The sequence below is a fragment of the Pan paniscus genome, chromosome 8 (genome assembly GCF_029289425.2).
Source record: "Pan paniscus chromosome 8, NHGRI_mPanPan1-v2.0_pri, whole genome shotgun sequence".
NCBI lineage: Eukaryota > Metazoa > Chordata > Mammalia > Primates > Hominidae > Pan > Pan paniscus.
Window position 1 is genome coordinate 121,067,523 of NC_073257.2, and position 24,494 is coordinate 121,092,016.

The window sequence follows — 24,494 nt, forward strand, 5'->3', positions numbered from 1 at the left end:
ATACTTTGCCCACTTTTTGATGTTTTTTCTTTTTTGTAAATTCCTTTGTAGATTCTGGATATTAGTCCTTTGCCAGATAGATAGATTGCAAAAATTTTCTCCCATTCTGCAGGTTGCCTGTTCACTCTGATGACAGTTTCTTTTGCTGTGCAGAAGCTCTTTAGTTTAATTAGATCCCATTTGTCAATTGTGGTTTTTGTTGTCATTGTTTTTGGTGTCTTAGACATGAAGTCTTTGCCCATGCCTATGTCCTGCATGGTATTCAGAGTTGTTCCTCTCCATGGAAATCTTTAGTAAAAGGCAAACGATTCATACAATCTGAAGAGAAACCACAGTATGTGAGTTTCTTATAAACAGCATATAGTTAGGCCTCATTGTTGTTGTTTTTAATCTATTAACCCAGTTTTTATCTTCTAAATGGGAAATTTAATCCATTTACATTCAAGGTTACTATTGACAAGTAAGACTTACTCCTATCACTTCATTGTTTTCTGGTTGTTTTATATAAATTTTTGTTTCTTACTTCCCATCTTATTTTTGCAATTTGGGTGGTTTTATGTAGTCATAAGGTTTGATTCCTTTCTCCTTTGAGTATCAACTATACCAGTGAGTTTTATAGTTTTTGCACATTTTCATAATGGTGATCATCTTTTCACTTCCAGATGTAAGATTACCTTGAACATTTCTTCTAAGGCTGGTCTAGCAGGGATAAATTCCCTTAGTCTTCGTCTGTGAAATATTTTATTTCTCTTTCATTTCTGAAGTATAATCTTTCTGAGTATAATAATCACATTGCTAGGTTTTTTTCAGTACTTTGAATATATCATCTTATTCTCTCCTGCCCTATAAAGTTTCTGCTGCAAAATTCAGTGTAAGTCTAATGATGATTCTTTCATAAGTGACTTGATGCTTTTCTCTTGCTGCTTTTACAATTCTTTCATAAACTTTCACTTTTGACAATTTGAGTACATTGCGCCTCAGAGAGGACTTGTTTGAGTTGAGTCTATTTGGGGTTCTTTTAGCTTCTTAGGTCTGGATGTTCACCTTTCTCCCAAGACTTGAGAAGCTTTCTGCTATTTTTTTTATTAAATATGTTTTCCTCATTTTTTCTCTTTTCTTCTTCTGAAATGCTAATAGGAATATTTGTCCTGTAAATCCCAAAGGCTTTCTTCATTCTATTTTATTATTTACTCTTTTTTGTTTTTGTTTTCCTGTGTAATTTCAAAAGACCTATCCTCAAGCAGGCAGATCATAAGGTCAGGAGATCGAGACCATCCTGGCTAACATGGTGAAACCCCGTCTCTACTAAAAAATACAAGAAATTAGCCAGGTATGGTGGTGGGCACCTGTGGTCCCAGCTCCTTGTGAGGCTGAGGCAGGAGAATGGCATGAACCCAGGAGGCAGAGCTTGCAAGTGAGCCGAGATCGTGTCACTGCACTCCAGCCTGGGCGACAGAGCAAGACTCCATCTCAAAACAAACAAACAAAAGCTAATTTGGTGTTGAAGTTATTTTTTGTTTCATTAAATTTGTCAGCTCCAAGATTTCTGATTATTAAATGATATTTATCATTTTATTGGATTTCTCAAAATTCTTTTTCTGATTTTATTGAATTGTCTATTGGTATTTTCTTGCATCTCACTGAGTTTCTTAAAGATTATTATTTTGAACTTTTCCTGGCATTTTATATATTTATGATACCAGTCTTTTTTTTTTTTTTTTTTTTTGGAAATGGCATGTTTCTTTGAGTTGTCATGGTTGGTGTATCCTTATGTTGATTTCTATGTATCAAGTTATCTTTTCTAATTATATATGGTTTTGTAGGAAATGATTTATTTGTATGAATAAGTCTTGGGATATCATTTTGTGGGGTATGTTGGCCTTGGTTCTAGGTAGACATAGTAGTGTAGTCTTCATGTTGAATCTTCAGTTGTAATCCACACTAGAGGTCTTTTTGAGTTTCTCAGTGGCTTAGACTGAGTGATCTTGTGGCAATGGTGGTGTGGTTTTGCCAGGAATGGATTTTCAGGCTGTTTCTAAAATCAGGAATGTGTGAGTACACATGGTAAGTTGGCCAACTTGAGGTCTGGATTCCTGGAGTTACAGCCATGGGACTGTTCATGAGCCTGTGGTTGCTAGGTCAGCCTGGGTGTTTGCCTGACAGGAGTGGCTGGTAAGGCCATTTCCTCAGAGGTGGGACACAAGTGTAAGGCTGCTCAACCGTAGTAGGGGGCATGCCTGCTGCAGCAGCCCACAGAGCCGTTTCTCAGGCCTGGGACAGAGTTACATGGCTGCACAGTTGGCCAGGGTGTGTGTTTGCTGGAGATGGTCTATGGGCCATTTCTCTGCCTCAGGACATAAGCAAACAGCCGCTTAGCTGGGCAGGTGACATGTTGGTTAGTGGTAGCTCACAGGGCTGCCTCTCAAACTCTAGATGTGGATCCAAGGCTACTTAGCCAGCCTGGGGATATGGCTGCTAGGAGTACCCTGTGGAACTGTTTATAAGCCCTTATTGGAGGTGCAAGGCTATTAAGCAGACCAGGAACATGTCTGTAAGGAGTAGGGGGGCTGCTGGGCTGTTACTCAGGTCCCAAGCATAGGCTCATAGCCACATTGGCTCAGGGGCATATCAGCTGCTGTAGGCTCAGAGAACTCCCCCACTTAAGGGAGGGCACATAGTATTTGGCCAACTTAAGGGTGTATTTGCCCTGGGTGAGACTGTTGGACTGTTCTACTGGCTGACAGTGTGGCAGTGGGGTTTGGTTTCCGTAATGTGCAGGACAAGAGTCACAGCCAATCCTGGGCTTAAGGCTGTAGAAGCTGGCCTCACAGGGGATGAGTTGGAGGTGGGGAGTTAACACCTTGTGCTCCTAATTTAGGGAAATGCAGCTCTATGAATTTCTAACAGGACTCCAAACTGGGCCCAAGACTTTGCAAGGACTGTGAAAGTATCCTGTGATAAGAATTGTAGAATTATTTTGTAGTAAGGATTATAGCTGTTTGTGGTGGGAATCAGGATGGTGGTTGTCTTCTGCTTACCTTTTCCACACAGTGGGAAATCCCTCCTACTTCCAGGCTGACCCAATCCAGGCAGGGGAGACAGGACTGCATAGGCTGAGTGCCTTCATGCTGGCTTCCTCGGCTTTCAATCACCAGAGGTGTATCTGCACTTCCCCACTACACTGCAACTCTCTCCCTTTGACACTTGAGTCACATCTTAGCTCTATTTGTTGTTTTGGTCTACTCTTGTATGTGGGGGAAAGCAAGAGAGATCAGACTGTCACTGTGTCTGTGTAGAAAGAAGTAGACATGGGAGACTCCATTTTGTTATGTACTAAAAAAATTCTTCTGCCTTGAGATTCTGTGACCTTACCCCCAACCCCAAGCTCTCTGAAACATGTGCTGTGTCAAACTCAGGGTTAAATGGATTAAGGGCGGTGCAAGATGTGCTTTGTTAAACAGATGCTTGAAGGCAGCACTCTCCTCAAGAGTCATCATCACTCCCTAATCTCAAGTACCCAGGGACACAAAAACTGTGGAAGGCCGCAGGGACCTCTGCCTAGGAAAGCCGGGTATTGTCCAAGGTTTCTCCCCATGTGATAGTCTGAAATACGGCCTCGTGGGAAGGGAAAGACCTGACCGTCCCCCAGCCCGACATCCGTAAAGGGTCTGTGCTGAGGAGGATTAGTATAAGAGGAAGGCATGCCTCTTGCAGTTGAGACAAGAGGAAGGCATCTGTCTCCTGCCCATCCCTGGGCAATGGAATGTCTTGGTATAAAACCCGATTGTACGTTCCATCTACTGAGATAGGGAAAAACCGCCTTAGGGCCGGAGGTGGGACATGCGGGATGCAAAGACCTTTGTTCACGTGTTTGTTTGCTGACCCTCTCCCCACTATTGTCTTGTGACCCTGACACATCCCCCTCTCGGAGAAACACCCACGAATGATCAATAAATACTAAGGGAACTCAGAGGCTGGCAGGATCCTCCATATGCTGAACGCTGGTTCCCCAGGTCCCCTTATTTCTTTCTCTATACTTTGTCTCTGTGTCTTTTTCTTTCCTAAGTCTCTCATTCCACCTTACGAGAAACACCCACAGGTGTGGAGGGGCAACCCACCCCTTCACTGTGGGAATCCAATGTATACATTTTTATTTCATGAATAATGCTGTGTGTCATGTCTAAGAATTCATTACAAAACTCAATGTCAAATACATTTTCTCTGATGTTTTTCTTAAAACATTTATAGTTATAGTCTTACACTTACATTTAAGCCAATAATCCCTTTTGAGTTTATTTTTGTATAAGCTGTAAGATTTAGATCAAGATTTGTTCTGTTTTATTACCCTGTTTTTTGCTTTATTGCCTATGGATATTTAATTGTTCTAGCATCATTTATTGAAAAAGCTCTTCATTGAATTGATTTTGTAGTTTGGTCAATGATAAATTATCTGTATATCTATGAATCTATTTCTGGACTCTTTATTCTGTTTCATTGAGCTATCTGTCTATTATTATGCCAATATCACACTGTCTTGATTATATGGTTTTATAATAAATCTTAAAATTGGGTAACTTTTTCAAAATTGTTTGCTATTTTACTTGTCTTTGAATATACTTTCAGATTATCAATATCTACCAAATATCAGCTTATCAATATCTACCAAAATAAAATCCTGCTGAAATTTTTTTGGTATTGAGTTAAATTTATAAATAATTTTTGGAGGAGTCTCTGCTTTCCTGTGACGATTCTTCACTCATGATGATTCTCCAATTCATGAACATGGTATGCCTCTCCACTTATTTAGATTTTTAAAATTACTTTCATCAGTGTTTTGTAGTTTTCAGCATATAGAGCAGAAAACTATATTGTTTTCATACATAGCTAAATATTTCATCAGTTTTGTTATTCGAAATGATATAATTTTAATTTTGGTTTCCAAATATACGTTGTTAGTGTAGAAATACCCAGTTGTTTTTGTGCTTTATCTCATGACTTTTCTGAACTCACCTATTATTAGTTCTAGGGTTATGTTGTTTCCATTTGTAGAGTCATACTATCTACTATGTTTTGTTTCTTCCTTTTATATGTCTGCCTTTCATTTCTTGAATTATTGCATAGGCTAAGACTTCTAGCTCAATTTTGAGTGAAATTGAAATAAGTTTATGTCTTTGACCAAATTTAAAACTGGAAGCAAAAAAGGACACCAGTTGGATTGGACTTTTGGCTTCCTGGAGCATTCAGAACATACCAACATGGCATGGCTACTCCAAGAAAGCTGTACCCCTGGGGTCCCCTAGGAGCCAATAATGGAGAGCATATAGGGTAAATGACTTCTGCTGCCACAAACCACCTTTAACACTGTTAACTAGAGGCATACCATATTTAGAACACAAGCAAGCAAAAGCACAAGAGCTTGTGCCAATGGTCAATGGTATATTCCTCATAGCCCAGAGCCTTAAAATCTTTCTGTGTTTAATGTGTCCAAGAGCAAGAGCAAATCAGGGCTTTGTAACTATTCTAGAAGCACAATCTCATGTAATCTTGTAAGGGAAATAGCACTATGGTCAGAAGGAACATTCTACTTACCAAGTCACTTTCCTGAAATCAGACCAGCACTATGAATCCTTGGAATAATTTCACAGTCAACAGCCCAGAATTACTTGGGGTATGTGGTCAAACCCCTATGAGGGTAGAGGGTTGGAGAGTGCCTGCAGAGGGAAAGGGCCAGAACCCATTATGGGTTTTGGTCCAGGATGGAGCACCCTGCCTCAACAGTACTGCTGCATTGGCTGGTCCCGGGCATCATAGAAGACTCCAAAGTTCAAGGGATTCTGAGGCACAGGTCCTGAGTCTCAGGATTTCTTTTGCTTGAGCTTAAAGGTGGTACTGCTTCTTTGTTTGAGAGTCCAAGCAGGATAACACATACACAATGTGGAAGTCGTGGTTCCCATGGGAAATTAAAGAGATTTTTCCAAAGGGAAGAGAAAGGTATGGTTGGCTGTCATAAACAATAGATTTCAACTGAAAATGCTTATGATTTTGTAATAATAATAGCAAAATCCCTATAATGAAAGCTAACACGGTGTACTTAGTCTATGCCAGGTACTTTTCTAAACATTTTTTATATATTAACTCATTTGGCCTTCAAAACAACATAATGAGGGAAACATTGCCTATTTTCACAGCTAAATAAATACAAACATAGGGAAGTAAATTATTTACTCAACGTCATAGAGCAACCAAAGAGCAGAGCTAGGATTTGAACCCAGGTCACCAAGCACCAGGATATCAACCATTAAACTTTATTCTATATTGCTCAATGGAAGTTTACAGATTAGAGGAAAAAAGACTTCAAAGCATTAAGTGATTCCATTATACCAGGTTTTTTCATTTACTGAAAAAGTTCTAAAACCATCATTTGATAGATTAAAAGTAAATTCATGTAATCTTCCAGCATTCGCTTTCACTGAAGGCTGGAAGATTACCTACATACACACAAGCACAGAAACACAATTTTTAATAATCCAACATATGAAATTGGGATTTTAAAATCTACTTTCTAAAAGTCCACTGTGTTCTCCAAAATTCTGGGCATCAGTGCTGGTGTTATCAAGTAATGTCTTTTTTATTAAAAAATTAGACCTTTCTGAAAGCAAGTGATATTATTGATACAATAGAAGTTCAAGTTCCTCGTGAACATATTGTACAGAATCACATAATTGGACATTTAGCCAAGCAGAGAAGGTAGATGGTAATGGTAAAATCAAATACTACCATTATCTGAATGCCTGTAAACCCAGGCATTTCAAAATGAAAATAATTTACCAGTCTCCAGAAGGACAAAGAAAAGGAAGCCTCAGAAATAGACTGTAATAGCTGAGATATGAGTACCCTTGAGAGGTCGTAGCAATAATTAAGGTTCAGTTCAACTATAGCATATGCTAAGGACACACAAAAAATAATGTCAATTAAGAAACTTTTATTGGATTGGCCTCTAAAACAGATGCCCCAAAGCAGAACTGATACAAGAATATAACCTATTATCTCTAATCTTCCTAGGAGCAAGTATTCATTATAATTATGACCTAAATTTTGTACTCACTAGCCCAATTAAAAATTATCTTTACATGTGAACAGCATTGATACTCTTGCCCTTGATCCAAAAGCTCAATAATTTACAACAACTTTGTTCTTTTCTTTAAAAGCTATTCACCTCCATGGCCTTTCAAGACCATTATATAATGTATCGTTATATTCAGCTTATTCTATTATGATTGGCATTATAACAGAAACCACAGCAGAATCTCCGAAGACCTTTAGTAAATCTGCTTACTTGCAATGAAATATTAAAAAACTCTCAGTGCCAAAACATCTTCTCAAATCATTTCCACATCTATGTAAATCTTCTCATTTGTACCCATTCATACGTGTCTTGGAGGACAGAGTCAGCAAATGTTTAGAAAATAAATGTAAGAGAATTGCAGTGCAGATGGAGATAGACCAATAGTGGAAGAATAGCATTATGTTGAAAAGCACATTTTAATATACGACTATAGAAACTTATCTGGCACAAAAAAGGGAAGAAAGATTGCAGTGATTTTGACTTTTCTGTTACTTCTTTATTATTTCACAATAGGAAAGACTTCTTGAAGTTGGGAAGCAAGAGATCTCATTTTTGAAAAGGAGAGTAGATGGTTTGCACAGGAAGCATTTTCTATAGCTCTGACGGAATTTAAGGTAACCATATAGTCAGGTTATGTTTTCATAATTTAGAGTTTCTCATCTCATCAACGTCACCAAATTGGCATTCCTATTTGTTTTCTGGAAGGAGGGAAGGAAGGAAGGAAGGAAGGAAGGAAGGAAGGAAGGAAGGAAGGAAGGAAGGAAGTCCCTAGTCTTCAATGAGTCCGTAGTCTTAAGAATTCAGCAAAATGAAAGAGGAAAAGTTTTATAGTAAATTATATTTACATAAAATATACATAATTAAAAGAAAATGTGCTAGAATAAAAGCAAGAGGGAGGTTAGGAAGAAAGGTTAGATAAGCAAGAGACATAGAAGAAATCTATGGTATCAGGAGTAAATAAATATTAGAACTGTCAGGTTGAAGATATTGAATGAATTCCCTGAGTTAATTAGTAAACATTAAAGAAAAAAAGAAGAACGAACCATCTTGAGCATCAAGACTCCCAGAAGAACAGAACTGTTTAGGCATTCATTCAGCTCTCAGTAAGCAAATATTTAATACTTTTTATGTGACAGACCCTGTGCTAGATACTGAAAATTGAAGAATGGGAAGGACAGTCTCTCCTCTGAAGATCTGATAGGCCAGACTTTGAGTCTTTTTGATATTCAGAAGAGCTGTTTGATTCTAGATGGTTCAGCCAAATATGGAAAAGACATGAGAGAAACAATGAGATAAGGAATTAACTGCAAAATGGAACCCATTCTGAGCACAGTTGCCCAAAAGACCCTGCAAAGGATAAATCAAATCATGGCACTTCTTTGCTCTAAAATCTTCAATAGAGTCATCACTTTTGTAGAGCAAAATGTCCTTAAAGACCTATAGAGCAGGTCTGGGGGCTGTGGCTTATACCTGTAATCACAGAACTTTGGGAGGCCGAGGTGGGTGGATCACTTGAGGTCAGGAGCTCAAGACCAGCCTGGTCAACATGGTGAAAGCCCATCTCTACTAAACATACAAAAATTAGCTGGGTGTGGTGGTACACACATGTAGTCCCAGCTACTCAGGAGGCTGAGGTGGGAGGATCACTTGAACCCTGGAAGCAGAGGTTTCAGTAAGCCAAGATAGCACCTCTGCACTCCAGCCTGAGTGACAGAGTAAGAATCTGTCTTAAAAAATAAAAATAAAGAAATAAAACACCTGTAAGGCAATAGCAATACCCAGTACTGTCTGATCCTCTGTTATCCCTGTGGCTGCAACTATTACTAACCTTCCATTCCCTCACTCAGTCTCTACCATGCTGGAGGGACTACACACTGCTGCCTCCTCTTCCTCTGGCTGGAATGCTTCTCCCTCAGCAAGCCCCAGGCCTTACTCCTTCCACTTCCTCAGGTCTTGGCTTAAATGTCACATCTCAATATGGCATTCCCTGACCAGCCTATTATCAACATGATATCCCAATGACCAGCATGTCCAATCCCTCTTACTATTCTCTATTTTGCCCATTGCAGATATCTTCTACCCCATTACATACATCTATTTATCTCACATTCATTTATCTAGCTTCTGTCACTGGGATAGGAGCCTCAAGAGAACAAAGGACTTTTCATTTTTGTTCACTGTTTTATCTGCAGCACTTAGAACAGTTGTTGAAACAGATTATGCCTTTCATAAATATCTGTTGAAACAAGGAATGAATGTTGAAAGAACAGACATGTATGAAAACTCCTTTTAGTGTGTTTCATGTTGAGAAAACAGTTATAGATTTTGAAATGGGAGAGTTCCCTGATTCCTCTTGCAGGATGTGTGACAGGGGTGTCACTTGCCTGTTGGGTCACTCCTGCTGCTCAAACCCCTGAGGGGATGGGGAGCACACAGACAGGCAGGTGCAGGGGCCGGGGCAAGTGCTTTGGGCTTTGGCCACATGGTAGTATCTAGGGGTGGGTGTCTGCAGCCCCAGTGTTACCGTGCTCTCTTAGCCTTGCCATCCGCAGATGGCTTACGTGTTAACCAGCTCAAAGGACCTTCTGCCTTTTCGCAAAGGCAGAGGGACAGTGTGACACCTTTCTGTTTCCTGAGTTCTTGCCCAGTGTCCCAGAAAAATCAGATCACACATGGGTTTGAAGAATGCATGTGGCTCTCAGCGGGATGGATGGGGAACCAGAAGAGGGGATGGAGTGGAAAGATGATCTTCCCCTGGAGTTTAGCCAACCAGAGGCTAAACTGCTCTCTAACCTCCCCCAGCCAAACTTTTCTCAGAGCTCAGACATTCCTCTTCTTTCTCTGCTGTGTCATTCCACCATCCATCTGCTTGTCTCGTCTCCTCGCCTGCGCATCTGCTTCTGGAGCCTCGGGTTCAGGATTTATATGGGTACAGGATCAGGGTGTATGGCAGGTCAAAAGACAACTTTTTTGGGCACGAAAATAGAAATGCCTGTTCCCACCTAGGGCCACAGGTCTCTAGGCTTGAGGGTGAGGCTTTGGCCAGGGAGCTGCCTTCTTCTACCCAGAATTTCCCTGTATCCTGTTCCTATCAATTTCAATACTAAGTAAGTACTATTTATAAGAATTAAGTGAAATTTTCTTTCTAGAGATCCACAGAGTTAAAAAAAAAAAAAAACTGGCTGCTTTAAGTGGCATAGATAAGTACTTATCTACAGCAAAACATGGAACAACCAGACAATTTCACAGAACTGTTTTATTGTTCTTCTGATTTAAGATAAAGAACAATTGGGTAAGAAGTGGATATTGCACTCTTCAATGATCATACCTTTTGAAGAGTACCTTTCTACACTAGGTACTTGCATGTAAGGGGATGCCATCAGAGATTGTTCCATTTAAACATATGCAGCCCATACAATGCTCTATTGTTTTATTACATTACTTAAATTCTCCACTTATTTTTGTTTATTATACTTTAAGTTCTGGGATACAGGTGCAGAACGTGCAGTTTGTTACATAGGTATACACGTGCCACGGTGGTTTGCTGCACCCATCAACCTGTCATCTACATTAGGTATTTCCCCTAATGCTATCCCTCCCCTAGTCCCCCAGCCCCCAACAGACTCCGGTGTGTGATGTTCCACTCCCTGTGTCCATGTGTTCTCATTGTTCAATTCCTACATATGAGTGAGAACATGCGGTGTTTGGTTTTCTGTTCCTGTGTTGGTTTGCTGAGAATGATGGTTTCCAACTTCATCCATGTCCCTGCAAAGGACATAAACTCATCCTTTTTATGGCTGCATAGTATTCCATGGTATATATGTGCCACATTTTCTTTATCCAATCTATCATAGATGTACATTTGGGTTGGTTCCAAGTCTTTGCTATTGTGAATAGTGCTGCAATAAACATACATGTGCATGTGTCTTTATAATAGAATGATTTATAATCCTTCAAGTATATACCCAGCAATAGAATTGCTGGGTCAAATGGTATTGCTGGTGCTGGATCCTTGAGGAATTGCCACACTGTCTTCCATAATGGTTGAACTAATTTACACTCCCAGCAACAGCGTAAAAGCTTTTCTATTTCTCCACATCCTCTCCAGCATCTGTTGTTTCCTTTTTAATGATCGCCATTCTAACTGGCATGAGATGGTATCTCACTGTGGTTTTGATTTGCATTTCTCTAATGACCAGTGATGATGAGCTTTTTTTTCATAAGTTTGTTGGCCACATACATGTCTTCTTTTGAGAAGTGTCTGTTCGTATCCTTTGCCCACCTTTTGATGGGGTTGTTTTTTTCTCCTAAATTCGTTTAAATTCCTTGTAGATTCTGGGTATTGGCCCTTTGCCAGATGGATAGATTGCAAAAATTTTCTCCCATTCTGTAGGTTGCCTATTCACTCTGATGATAGTTTCTTTTGCTGTGCAGAAGCTCTTTAGTTTAATTAGATCCTATTTGTCAATTGTGGCTTTTGTTGCCATTATTTTTGGTATTTTAGTCATGAAGTCTTTGCCCATGCCTGTGTCCTGAATGGTATTACATAGCTTTTCTTCTAGGGTTTTTATGGTTTTAGGTATTATGTTTAAGTCTTTACTCCATCTTGACTTTTTTTTTTTTTTTTTTGTATAAGGTGTAAGGAAGGGATCTATTTTCTGTTTTCTGCATATGGCTAGCCAGTTTTCCCAACACCATTTATTAAATAGGGAATCCTTTTCCCATTGTTTTTTTTTTTTGTCAGGTTTGTCAAAGGTCAGCTGGTGGTAGATGTATGACATTATTTCTGAGGCCTCTGTTCTGTTCCATTGGTCTATATATTTGTTTTTGGTACCAGTACCATGCAGTTTTGGTTACTGTAGCCTTGTAGCATAGTTTGCAGTCAGGCAGCATGATGCCTCCAGCTTTGTTCTTTTTGCTGAGGATTTGGCTATATGGGATCTTTTTTCATTCCATATGAAATTTAAAGTAGTTTTTTCTAATTCTGTGAAGAAAGTCAATGATAGCTTGATGGGGCTAGCATTGAATCTATGAATTACTTTGGGCAGTATGGCCATTTTCACAATATTGATTCTTCCTATCCATGAGCAGGGAATGTTTTTCCATTTGTTTGTGTCCTCTCTTATTTCCTTGAGCAGTGGTTTGTAGTTCTCTTTAAAGAGGTCCTTCACATCCCTTGTAAGTTGGATTCCTAAGTATTTTATTCTCTTTGTAGCAATCGTGAATGGGAGTTCACTCATGATTTGGCTATTATTGGTGTATAGTAATGCTTGTGATTTCGGCACATTGATTTTGTATCCTGAGACTTTGCTAAAGTTGCTTATCAGCTTAAGGAGATTTTGGGCTGAGACAATGGGGTTTTCTAAATATACAATCATGTCATCTGCAAACAGCAACAATTTGACTTCCTCTCTTCTTACTTGAATATCCTTTATTTCTATTGCCTGACTGCCCTGGCCAGAACTTCCAATACTATGTTGAATAGGAGTGGTGAGACAGGGCATCCCTGTCTTGTTCCAGTTTTCAAAGGGAATGCTTCCAGCTTTTGTACATTCAGTATGATATTGGCTGTGGTTCTGTCATAAATAGCTCTTGTTATTTTGAGATACATTCCATCATTACCTAGTTCGAGAGTTTATAGCATGAAGGGGTGTTGAATTATATTGCAGGTCTTTTCTGCATCTATCGAGATAATCATGTAGTTTTTGTTGTTGGTTCTGTTTACGTGATGGATTATGTTTATTGATTTGCATATGTCGAACCAGACTTGCATCCCAAGGATGGAGCTGACTTGATCATGGTGGATAAGCTTTTTGATGTGCTGCTGGATTCAGTTGGCCAGTATTTTATTGAGAATTCTCACATCAATGTTCATCAGGGATATTGGCCTGAAATTTTTGTTGTTGTTGTGCCTCTGCCAGGTTTTGGTATCAGGATGATGCTGGCTTCATAAAATGAGTTTGGGAGAAGCCCCTCTTTTTCTATTGTTTGGAGTAGTTTCAGAAGGAATAGTACCAGCTCCTCTTACCTCTGGTAGAATTCAGCTGTGAATCCATTTGGTCCTGGGCTTTTTTTGGTTGATAGGCTATTAATTACTGCCTTAATTTCAGAACTTGTTATTGGACTATTCTGGGATTTGACTTCTTCCTGGATTAGTCTTGGGAGGGTGTATATGTCCAGGAATTTATCCATTTATTCTAGACTTTCTAGTTTATTTGCATAGAGGTATTTGTAATATTCTCTGATGGTAGTTTGTATTTCTGTGGGATCAGTGGTGATATCCCCTTTATCATTTTTTATTCTGTCAGTTTGATTCTTCTCTCATTTTATTAGTCTAGCTAACAGTCTGTATATTTTGTTAATCTTTTCAAAAAACCACCTCCTGGATTCACTGATTTTTTTGAAGGGTTTTTTGTGTCTCTATCTCCTTCAGTTCTGCTCTGATCATAGTTATTTCTTGTATTTTGCTAGCTTTTGAATTTGTTTGCTCTTGCTTCTCTAGTTCTTTTAATTGTGATGTTAGAGTGTCAATTTTAAATCTTTCCCACTTTCTTTTGGGGCAGTTAGTGCTATAAATTTCCCTCCACGCACGGCTTTAGCTGTGTCCCAGAGATTCTGGTATGTTGTATCTTTGTTCTCATTGGTTTCAAAGAACTTATTTATTTCTGCCTTAATTTCACTATTTACCCAGTATTCATTCAGGAGCAGGTTATTCAGTTTCCATGTAGTTGTGCAGTTTTGTGTGAGTTTTTTTTTTTTTTTTTTTTTGAGACTGAGTCTCACTCTGTTACCCAAGTTGGAGTACAGTGGCACAATCTTCACCCACTGCAAGCTCTGCCTCCCAGGTTCATGCCATTCTCCTCCCTCAGCCTCCTGAGTAGCTGGGACTACAGGTGCCCACCACCACACCTGGCTAATTTTTTTGTAATTTTAGTAGAGACGGGGTTTCACCGTATTAGCCAGGATGGTCTCGATCTCCTGACCTAGTGATCCGCCTGCCTTGGCCTCCCAAAGTGCTGGGATTACAGGCATGAGCCACCGCGCCAGGACTTGTGTGAGTTTCTTAATCCTGAGTTCTAATTTGATTGCACTGTTGTCTGAGAGACTTATGATTTCCGTTCTTTTGCATTTGCTGAGGAGTGTTTTACTTCCAATTATGTGATCAATTTTAGAGTAAGTGTGATGAGGTGCTCAAAATAATGTATATTCTATTGATTTGGGGTAGAGAGTTCTGTAGATGTCTATTAGGTCTGCTTGTTCCAGAGCTGAATATCCTTGTTAATTTTCTGTCTCATTGATCTAATATTTACAGTGGGGTGTTAAAGGCTCCCACTATTATTGTTTGGGAGTCTACAGCTAAATGCCCCAATTACAAGACACAGACTGGCAAATTGGATAAAGAGTCAAGACCCATTGGTGTACTGTATTCAGGAGACCCATCTTATGTGCAAAGACACACATAGGCTCAAAATAAAGGGATGGAGGTATATTTCCCAAGCAAATAGAAAGAAAAAATAAAAAAGCAGGGGTCGCAATCCTAGTCTCTGATAAAACAGACTTTAAACCAACAAAGATCAAAAGAGACAAAGAAGAACATTACATAATGGTAAAAGGATCAATGCGGCAAGAATAGCTAATTATCCTAAATATATACGCACCCAATACTGGAACACCCAGATTCATAAAGGAAGTTCTTAGAGACCTACAAAGAGACTTAGTCTCCACCTATTTTAATGAAATCTTCTATTCAGAGAACAGGCATAATTAAAGTTATTATCAGTCTAATACCAATTTATTTATCTTGTCTTGAATACAGTATGACATCATTAAAAAAGGACTTGGAGGTACGCAGACAAGAGATGTAATTTCAGCTCTTCTATATTCAGGATATCTGGCCTTGAACAAATCATTGAACAGCTTCAAGTCTTCATTTTCTTTCTATTAAATGGAGAGGATTGGTAGTAATACTTGTTTTGAGGCGTTGTGGGGAATAAGCTAATACATGTAAAGTGTTGTCACAGTGTTTGGGACAGAAACATTTAAAATGTTAATAGCTACAATTAAGAACTCTCTATGACCCAAGTACTTTCGTATCAAATGACTTCCACATATTATCTCCTTTTATCAAAATCCTATGAGGTAGAAGATATTATGATCCTCATTTCACAGATGGAAAATCAAGACACACTGGGATTAAGTGATTTGCCTACACATTACATGGGCAGAAAGCAGAAGTGTGGGGATAGAAACTCTAATCTGATCCCAGAAGTAGAAGATATAAACACAAGTGTTTATGTGCTCCATATGCCACTATGCTAGCTCTATCACCCTTGGATTCCAGAAAAACATACTTGTCTTGAATTTTGCTCCAAAATAGATTGTATTATAGGAAGACTCCAATATATCACCTATTCCCCAAACTGTTGAACACAACATGGTCAATTTCACCTGATTATTCTTTCTAAATCATTCCTCTCTGCCCTTTAGCATCTTTTTCAGAAAGGAGGGTACTCAGAGAGCTCTTTTTCTCACCAATTTTTGTTTACCATCCTTTTCCCAAAACCACACATATTTGGTATCTTTACCCAAAAGGGTTGCCCTCTGGCCTGGTTCATTATCCTGCTTCCTTTCTCAGTCACTCCCTATAGCGTTTGGTGACAACTTCCAGGTACAGGAATGCTCTGAAATAAAGCCATGGTTTCAGGAGAGGTTTGTAGGGTCTCTGGTTCTACCCAAGCAAAGTAGCTTCTGTTTCTAAATTCAGCCTCCCAGTGCTCATGAAGCAGGAAAAATAACACTGTAAAATTTAGTATGGTGGCTATAGTGATAATCACAGGTATAGTCTTGCATCAGTTTCAAACAAAAGGGGATAAGCAGGAGGCCTGAGGCATTTTTCAGACAAGAAGCCAAAGAACACACAAACCAGAGAGCTGTAGATATCTAAAACTGTAGTTCTGCTTGTCTGCATGAGACAAATATTTGAATAATGATCGCTGGATGGAAAGTCTACACACACATGCGCACACATCACAAAGTCAAAAAAAAGTTGAAAATGCTCAATAAGCTCTGCCGAGCAGTTAGAAGGAGACACTGGATTTTAAAAAAAGAAAAGACAGTCCAGTCTCGTACACAGTGTAAATACAGGTGTTCTCAAAGGGCCCCATATTTCTTTGAAGCTTCACACAGCAAAGAAATTTTTCCACAGATAGTTCAAACACAGCTAAAACCAAAAACAAAAGTGAAGAACAAAGAGGAAGGATGGGCTGACAGAGGGTTACAGTTCCAAACTGAAGAATAGTCCTAAATATACAATTCATTAAGCTCTTACTAGGTATCAGCCACTCTTTGACACTCTGTTCATAATCTTAAAACAACTCTCCAAGAAAGGAATTATTATCAACTTCACAGAGCTTAAAAAATTGAAATACATGTCTATCCTGCTTTGCAAAGAAAAAAGTAAAAATAAATAAATAAATAAAAAGTTAAGATTTTTAAAAAATGAAAATTGTGGTACAAACTACTACCTACAAATTATTTCTCATCACAGGATTCAAACCCAGATCTACATAATTTCAAGCCCTCTTTCTTAAGCACTCTTCTGTTCTCGTAAGAAACAGGTTTTACAGCTCCTGCTTCATGGTTGGAATTACTGCCTCAGCTCCCCCAGCTCTTGTGGGGAGAAATGAGAAATGAGGGTTCCCATACCAGAAAGAGGCAGCCATACTTAGCAATCTAGAAAACAAGAATGGTCCAATCTGTTGTTTTCAGACACTTTGCTCTTTATAGCCACATAATGTTCAGCTACCATGATCTGTTCAATTCTTTCCGTGCCAGAAATGGGAATTCATTGAAATATGCAATTGAACTTTATTTGTCCCTGTCCCATCAACACACCCTGAATCCTAAAGTAATAAAGTGAAATCTCATGTTAAGTAGGCTTCAGAGTATATGAAAACATCTGCCTTGGCAAAAGAATCTAACTACAACAAGCACATAAAGAGACAGTTTGTTAGGATGTTAAATTTCCACCTAGACTATGTTGGAGAACCATGCATGATTACTTGGGGATTTTTGGCATCATTGGCAAATGTGGAAAGAAGGTTTGTTGCTTGGTTATATATAGAGTGATCATACAATTCATCCAAATTGGAACTCTCTTAAGAAAAGAGAATGCCAATTGGACTACTTGTGGGTTAAACAGGCATTAACTTGGAATTTCCTGGATAAGCTAGGAATTTTGGTCTTGCTGGTTTTTTGTAACTTTACCTCCAAGGAAGGATGAAGAGTTTTAAGCCAAATGAAAAACTTTAGATGCCACCTTGGAAGTTTATTTACAACCCAGGTTGACACTTGGTTTGCTCAAAAGAAGATGATAGCTTGCTCAAATTTGGAACAAAATCAAATAGAAAAAAAATTCATTGCCATTGACTCCAATTCTTTCAACTCTGCATAGGTGAGAAGTATATAAAATTCTTTTCTGTACTTACTATCTGTTCCAAAATTAATAAGGTTTTTTAAAAATTAAAACAGTATTATCCTCTCTCCCCACAACTATGTATAGGAGCCTTACATGATTTTTTCTAAAAATAAGGGTCTTAAAAACAAGTTTAAAAAAAGAAAGTTTTCTTAAAATCAAGGAAGCCAGAGGCCATTATACTTAGCAAATTAACACAGGAATAGAAAACCAAATACCGCATGTTCTCACTTATAAATGGGAGCTAAATGATGAGAATGCATAGAGGGGAGCAACAGACACTGGGGCCTATTTGAGGGTGAAGGATGGGAGGAAGGAGAGGATCAGGAGAAATAACTAATGAGTAGTAGGCTTAATACCTGGGTGATGAAACAATCTACACAACAAGCCCCTATGACACAAGTTTACCTATGTTACAAACCTGCACATGTATCCCTGAACTTAAAATCAAAGTTAAATCAAAAGAAAAAACCAAGGGTTTCTGTTTTAATTATATTGTCTGTATTTCCAAACAGCATGATGATTGACATAATAAAAAACCCACACGTTATTGTAAGAATTAATGAGTTAATGATTGAGAGTGGCATTGCCAAATTGAGAGAGACTTGAACTGGCACACGCTTTATGAAAAAAAGAGACTGCACAGCAAAATTCACAAATACTCCTCTCATCATATCTTAGCTTAATTCATGTTCTTTTTATAAACAGCTGGAAAATTCTGGTATAAAATGCCAAAATTTTATCACATTGCTTAAAGAATCAACCAAATAGATCCATAAAGTCTTCTGGGATTCAGCTAGTAGACCAATTTATTTTATGGCAACAACTGCAATAATTTTCAATGACCACATATAATTCTCATACGTGATTTTCCTACTCCAGCATATTGGGCCCATCTGTGATAATGGCAGGGAGCCCACAAGCAAGGTGGCAGGCTGTCAGCTGTTTGGCATAGATGGGGAGAGAAGGGATAGGGGAGCAAAGCTGCTAGAACCTTTAGCATTAGCTAAAGACCACGAAGCCATGCCAAGTCCTTCCGTGCCAGCCTGCTCAATCCTGAATCTCTTTGATTCCCTTTGTGACCATTAACACTCAAAAACTGATAAAAACTAGGAAAAAAATGATAAAAGCCAGAAAATAAGAGGACATAAGGAAAGCTAGAGTGGTTCAGCTTGGAGAAGAAACAGAAAAGCCATAAAATATGTAGAAATTCCCTGGGTATACAATGAAGGGACTTGACAGAGTGCAATTTCCTCATTCTGCAGCTGAGGAAACTGAGGTCTAGATCAGGGCAGAGATGTGTCTATTTCTAACAGAACTGCTCTGTGCTGGCACTCTGATAACTTTGCACATCTTCACATAAGCTGTATAAATAAAGCTCAACCACAGGCTGACCAAAAATCCTTGTGGAATATCCTGTGACCCTCCAAGTTCAGGGCAAGAATGGCAGTCTCGTGAGGAGCTGCTACAGGCATTGCATTCTCTTTTGAAGGGAGGCTGCTATAAGGCAGTTTCTCATCTGCCTCCCTCATTCTGGTGAGGTAAGGGGCTCTCCTGCTTGTCTCACCTTAGCGCAGGCTGTGTAGCTGCAGAATGGACCTGGTTCTTTAACAACAGGGTGACTCACCACTCATACTGCCTGTCATCTGGCCTCTTTTTATTCCATGTAATCTTATGGGACAAGGGACATGAGGAGCTGACATCATTGCTGATCTTGTTTTTGCTGTCTAAGCAAGTAACAATCTGTCTTCATTTTTCTAGACTCAAATGTCTTCTTTACAACCGAATCTGTCAGCCTGTTTGACATTTTACACTTGGGATTATACACCTAAGGGATTTAGGTTTCCCCAAATTTATAAGAATATTTATTTCTTTATCTTCTTTAGAGGCCAAGTTTTACAAAGGCAGAGTGAACGTTCTCTACTGTTTGGAATACTTGGCAGATGGAAGACGCCCAGCGAGAATCCTGTTGTTGGAAGCACAGTGATGGTAGGAGCTTGAGTTTTGAGCCAGACATAAACAGATCTTATAATAGCAACGATCTGGTAGATGTACTGCCTTGGGTGAGTTGCTGAACTTCCTTAAGCATCACATGCAATGTCAAGTGAGATGATGTAGTAAAAGCACCTTGCTCTGCCTGGCACAGAGTAGGTACTTAGAAATAGTAAATATAAATCTCTTCATCATCATATGCTACCTCTCTGTTGCAAATAATGTTATGATTTCTAAGTTCTAGACTTTTACATGTTAAAACAGGTCTTATTAATCCCACTTTATAGGTGGCAAAACAACAGTTTAGGAAAAACATGTGATTTGTCAATCACTCGAAAACTCCGTGAGGAAGGGAAAAGAGTTTATCAAGTTAGGCAATAAATAAATATGACGTTTTTGAAGATTTATTTGTTCTAAGATTATTCATGAGGTAGAAGAAATCATGAAAAATAAATGTCTTAGTGTTGTCATTGGGAATTTTAAATAGTGGAGATAGATAAAATGAAAGTGCAAGAGTTAAATAGCACTTACACATTGCTTCTGGATTCCTCTAGAAGCACATACAGGGCCAAGCAAACTATTTTCCAAGTGTCCATCTATAGGGTGGTGACTGCCCTTAGGCCTGAAAGGAAAAAAAAAAAAATTCTCTACTAGGGGTACAAGACATTAAAAGTAGGACCCTAGTTTAAGAAAAAAAGTCAAGCAAAACCTAAACTATTCCCAGATACAGATTCATTCCTACACCGTAAACCAGTACAGTAGAAGTACAGGTGTATTGTGTACCTTTAAAAAAGTGAAAGACAAAGAAAGTACAGTGCCAACATGTGCAGTCAAACAGAAAAGGCAAGGGAGTCAGATGAGGCCCTCCAAAACCATGCATGGGAGAACACACCAGAAAAGAACATCTGGATAAGGTTGTGGCTGCCCCCTGAGGAAGGGAGCTTGAAGAGGGAGAGATTGCTAGAAATCACCATAAACTTAAGTTGCTTGAAGGTTACAAACCATGCTTCTGTGTCCATGCCCAGGATGAGACCATGAAACATTCAGCTTTCTGAATGGTTGAAAGACATCCCTGATCTCTATTCTCTTTCCAGTTTCCCCGAGTCTACGGGCAGAAAAATCTGTCTGAATGAGTGAAGAGAGCCCGGAGGGCATCCAGCTATATACATTAGAGTGCATTCAGCTTTGTCATTCTATGTGTTAATGGATGGACGAATGAGGCAGACAGCAAGACAGAGCTCTGCCTCTCCAGCCCTCTCCCCAAGATCTTATCTACTTCTCCTTCTTAATTACATATTAGAAAGGGAAGTTCATACTCATTTCTTAGTGTTAAAAAGAGATAACACAAATTATGCCCCAATTTATTCATAATAAAAAATTGCAATTATGTAATTTTCCAAAAAGTCTGCTGTACATCTGTATGAGAAAAAATATCTCTTTCCTCCAGTTACAGAGTAAGATCATATTTCATTGACAATGATTGACAGAGTCCTACCCTCTTTCTACCTAATTTTCTGAGGCAGAGATGTAAGTAATGAGAGTTGCCTTTAGCATATATGGGAATTTATTTCCTAGCCTCAACAGATAAGTTAGAAAATTATACCCAATTAGAATCCTATAGAGCCAGGACAAGGTCTTGTTTTGGTTCAGTCTCTTGTGACCAGCCATTCTCTATGTTCAGATATTTGGATGTATACTCATCTTGAGAGGAAATTTCATGGAAATAGGTGGAGAATACTCAATTCCTACAGAATCAGTCTTGCAGAATTAAATCATATGCTTTGTATGGACCTGGGATGGGTAAATCACATGTGGACCTGTGCTTTGTATTATTATTATTTGTTTGGGTTAATAACCTCCTTTTCAGACTAAACTACCTTGTCCATTTGTGTGGAATTTTAAGATTCTAGTATAATTTCATGTACTTAAACAAAAAAAATCAACTCAAATGACATATAAACCATTACTATAGCCTTCTTGAAAACACCAGTTAAGATGATACAAAGATGATCTCTCAGATGTACCACATTATTAAACAAATGAATCTGTCCGTCTTCCTTAATCCCAATAGAAGAGACAGAAAATGTAAAATTGTCATCAAGATTCCTAATTTATAAGCTTCCTTACATACCACGTAACTTCAGCCTCCAGAGATTTTGTGATACTTTTGCTTCCCAACTTATCAGTAGGCTAATGACAGAAAAACTAAATAATAGCCCTTTCAGATCTGTTTTGAAGAATACATTGTTATGCAAGATAATTTCATTTCACAAAACCCCTGCATATTTGATGAATTCTTGAAAATATTAATTTATTCTTCAGGACTGGCAGATCCTGCTTTATGGAAAAAGATAACCCTACTTCAAGCCTCTAATCTCCTTGATTGATATAACAAATAGACCTAATAAAGCTGTCTTTATTAAAATGAAAGGAGATGTTGTCTACACAAAGTAATTTTACACACTTGGAAAAACCTACTGAGTCAAAGCACCTCACCCATCTTTCTTCCAAGGATATGAAAACTAAGGATTAAGACTTTCATTCAACTATAAGATAGACAACTTAAAATTAATGTCCTTAAGAGAAAAATATTTACTGAATTTCATGTTCGAGTATAGAAAGTCCAAGACAATGTCTTTTCTAAAATAAATTTTAATTGTGGCAATGTCATGAAAGAGAGTATACTGTGTAGACAAAATATAGACTTAACGGTAAGAGAAAATAATGGGGATTTCAGATTGGCCTCTCATTAGCTGTGTAATCCAGGGAAGTCCCTTACAGCTTTCTGGACTGGAAAGGGTGTTTGTAAGTGCTGAAGAGAATGCTTGCAATGCATCCAGCACAGTACAAGGTATATAGTGGTGATAGTTACTGGAAGAAAGAAACAGGACCCTAAGAGCTCAAGGAAGGAGAGAGGCAGAACTGGAGAAAGAGGCACTGCAGAGAAGAGAACTTGGAAATGCTGGAAGATAAATTGTTTATTCTCATCTCTGCCAAGGTCAGCCCTTAATGGGGCACTAGACCCCATCGTGAGCCTCAGAGGTGGTTCTATACTGTTTATCCAATTAAAATTACTTTAATTGCTTTCACTGTCAATTAAGTATCACTCTATGACAGTGCCCTTTTTTCCCTCTTCAATTTTTAATATTCATCTTTATTAATTTTGTCCTGAACGCACACCTGAGATGTTCTGGACCTGAGGCAGATTTTATATTAATTATTTCACTGTAAATAATAAATTGTCTTCTCTGTCTCCCTCACTCCTTGCCCTAGTTGTTACCCCTGGTACTACATGACAAGAGGTAACAGACATGAGTGCTAGGTACTCCATACAGGAAGGAGAAGGAAGAAATAAACAGAAAAAAAAGACTAATTAAAAATGAGGAATTTTAAATAAAGTGTAAAATTTAATAATGTAGAAATGTCGGTGCATTCATTGTCACAAATTTACCATACAAATATATAATAAAATACTAATAGGGAAAACTGGGTATGGAGTAAACGAGAAATTTGTACATCATCACAAATTTTCTGTAAATCTCCAACTCTAAAATAAAATGTTAACGGAAAATAAATAAAATGCTTTTCTAACATTGACATTTTATACATAAAAATATACACAATGGAAATGTGCTCGAAATTAACATTCACATTAAGACCTCATTTTCCTTGTTTAGCAGCCTGTCAATTATGGTTATTTCTAGAGAAGCATGATTGCTCCCCAGTCATTCATACATTTAAACAGGCAATCAGTGCCATTAAATCAGAGGGTGCCTCAGTCAAGAATATACATTTAAAATGTATCTCATGGGAGAGGAAACTGCCAAATTTGATTTCCCGTTGTGTAGCTGGTATAGTACTGTGAAATTAAAACAACATCCTCTAACCTTCTGTTTATTAACTGTAATAAAAGATAAGAAAACTCTAACATTCTACTTACCAAGAAACCAAAAAAACATGTAGAACTAGCAACAAATGAGGGAAAAGGATCCCAGGCTAAGTTTGCCAGAAATTACAAGGGGAGGGAGAAAACAAATGACCCAATGAAGTATTTTATAAAAACAGGATAGGACAGTCAAAGACGACAGAAAGTAAGAATCTAGATATCTGAGAGCATGTTATTTTGTTTATATTACAATATTTGGTTATTTTAAAGAATTCAAACTGTCTTTCCTAAAATCCAAAAAAATATATAAAACATTATGCTTAATCTCATAACCCAGGGATAATTATTATTAATCCTTTGAATATTAAAAGAGATATTTCTCTGCTCATAGAAGTACATAGGGTATATTATATACATGCTATTTTTTCTAACTACTTTTGTCAATTAACCATGAGCATTTTTCTAGATCAGTAAGTAAAATTCTACATTATTTTCATTGGGTGTTAACATTTCATTACTTTGTGTATATTTATAAAATCTTCTGTTAAGAAACTTTTTCCACTTTTTGCCATTAAAATCTACACTAAGCACATTAAGATTTTGTACTTTTATAATTATGTCCTTGGTATAAACAAATAGCTTTTGTCACAAGGAGCAAAATGCTGTAGCAGAAAAATGCTAAATTAGGAATCTGGAGATATAAACTTTAATATTCTATTGATATGTAAGGGGGAAATTTTCTTTTTTACAACATTGCAACTTCTAATGCATTAACATGAAATGTCTCCTATTTATTTATGTGGTCTTCAATTTCTCTATACAAAGTTTTGTAGTGTTCAGTGTACAAGTATTACATTTCTTTTCTTATGCCTATTCCTGTGTTTTATTCTTTTGAATAGAATTATTGTCTTAATTTCATTTTTGAACTGTTCTTTGATAGTATATAGAAATATAATATTGTATGTTGATCTTATATCCAGAAAACTTACTGAACTCCTTTGTGATTACAGTTGTGT

At 38.0% G+C, this 24,494-nt stretch overlaps 1 pseudogene; it reads right to left on the minus strand.

The window, feature by feature from the left end:
• Window positions 1–252: 252 nt before the first annotated feature.
• On the minus strand, window positions 253–338 carry LOC112441128 (U5 spliceosomal RNA; annotated as a pseudogene).
• Between the last annotated feature and the right edge of the window lie 24,156 nt (window positions 339–24,494).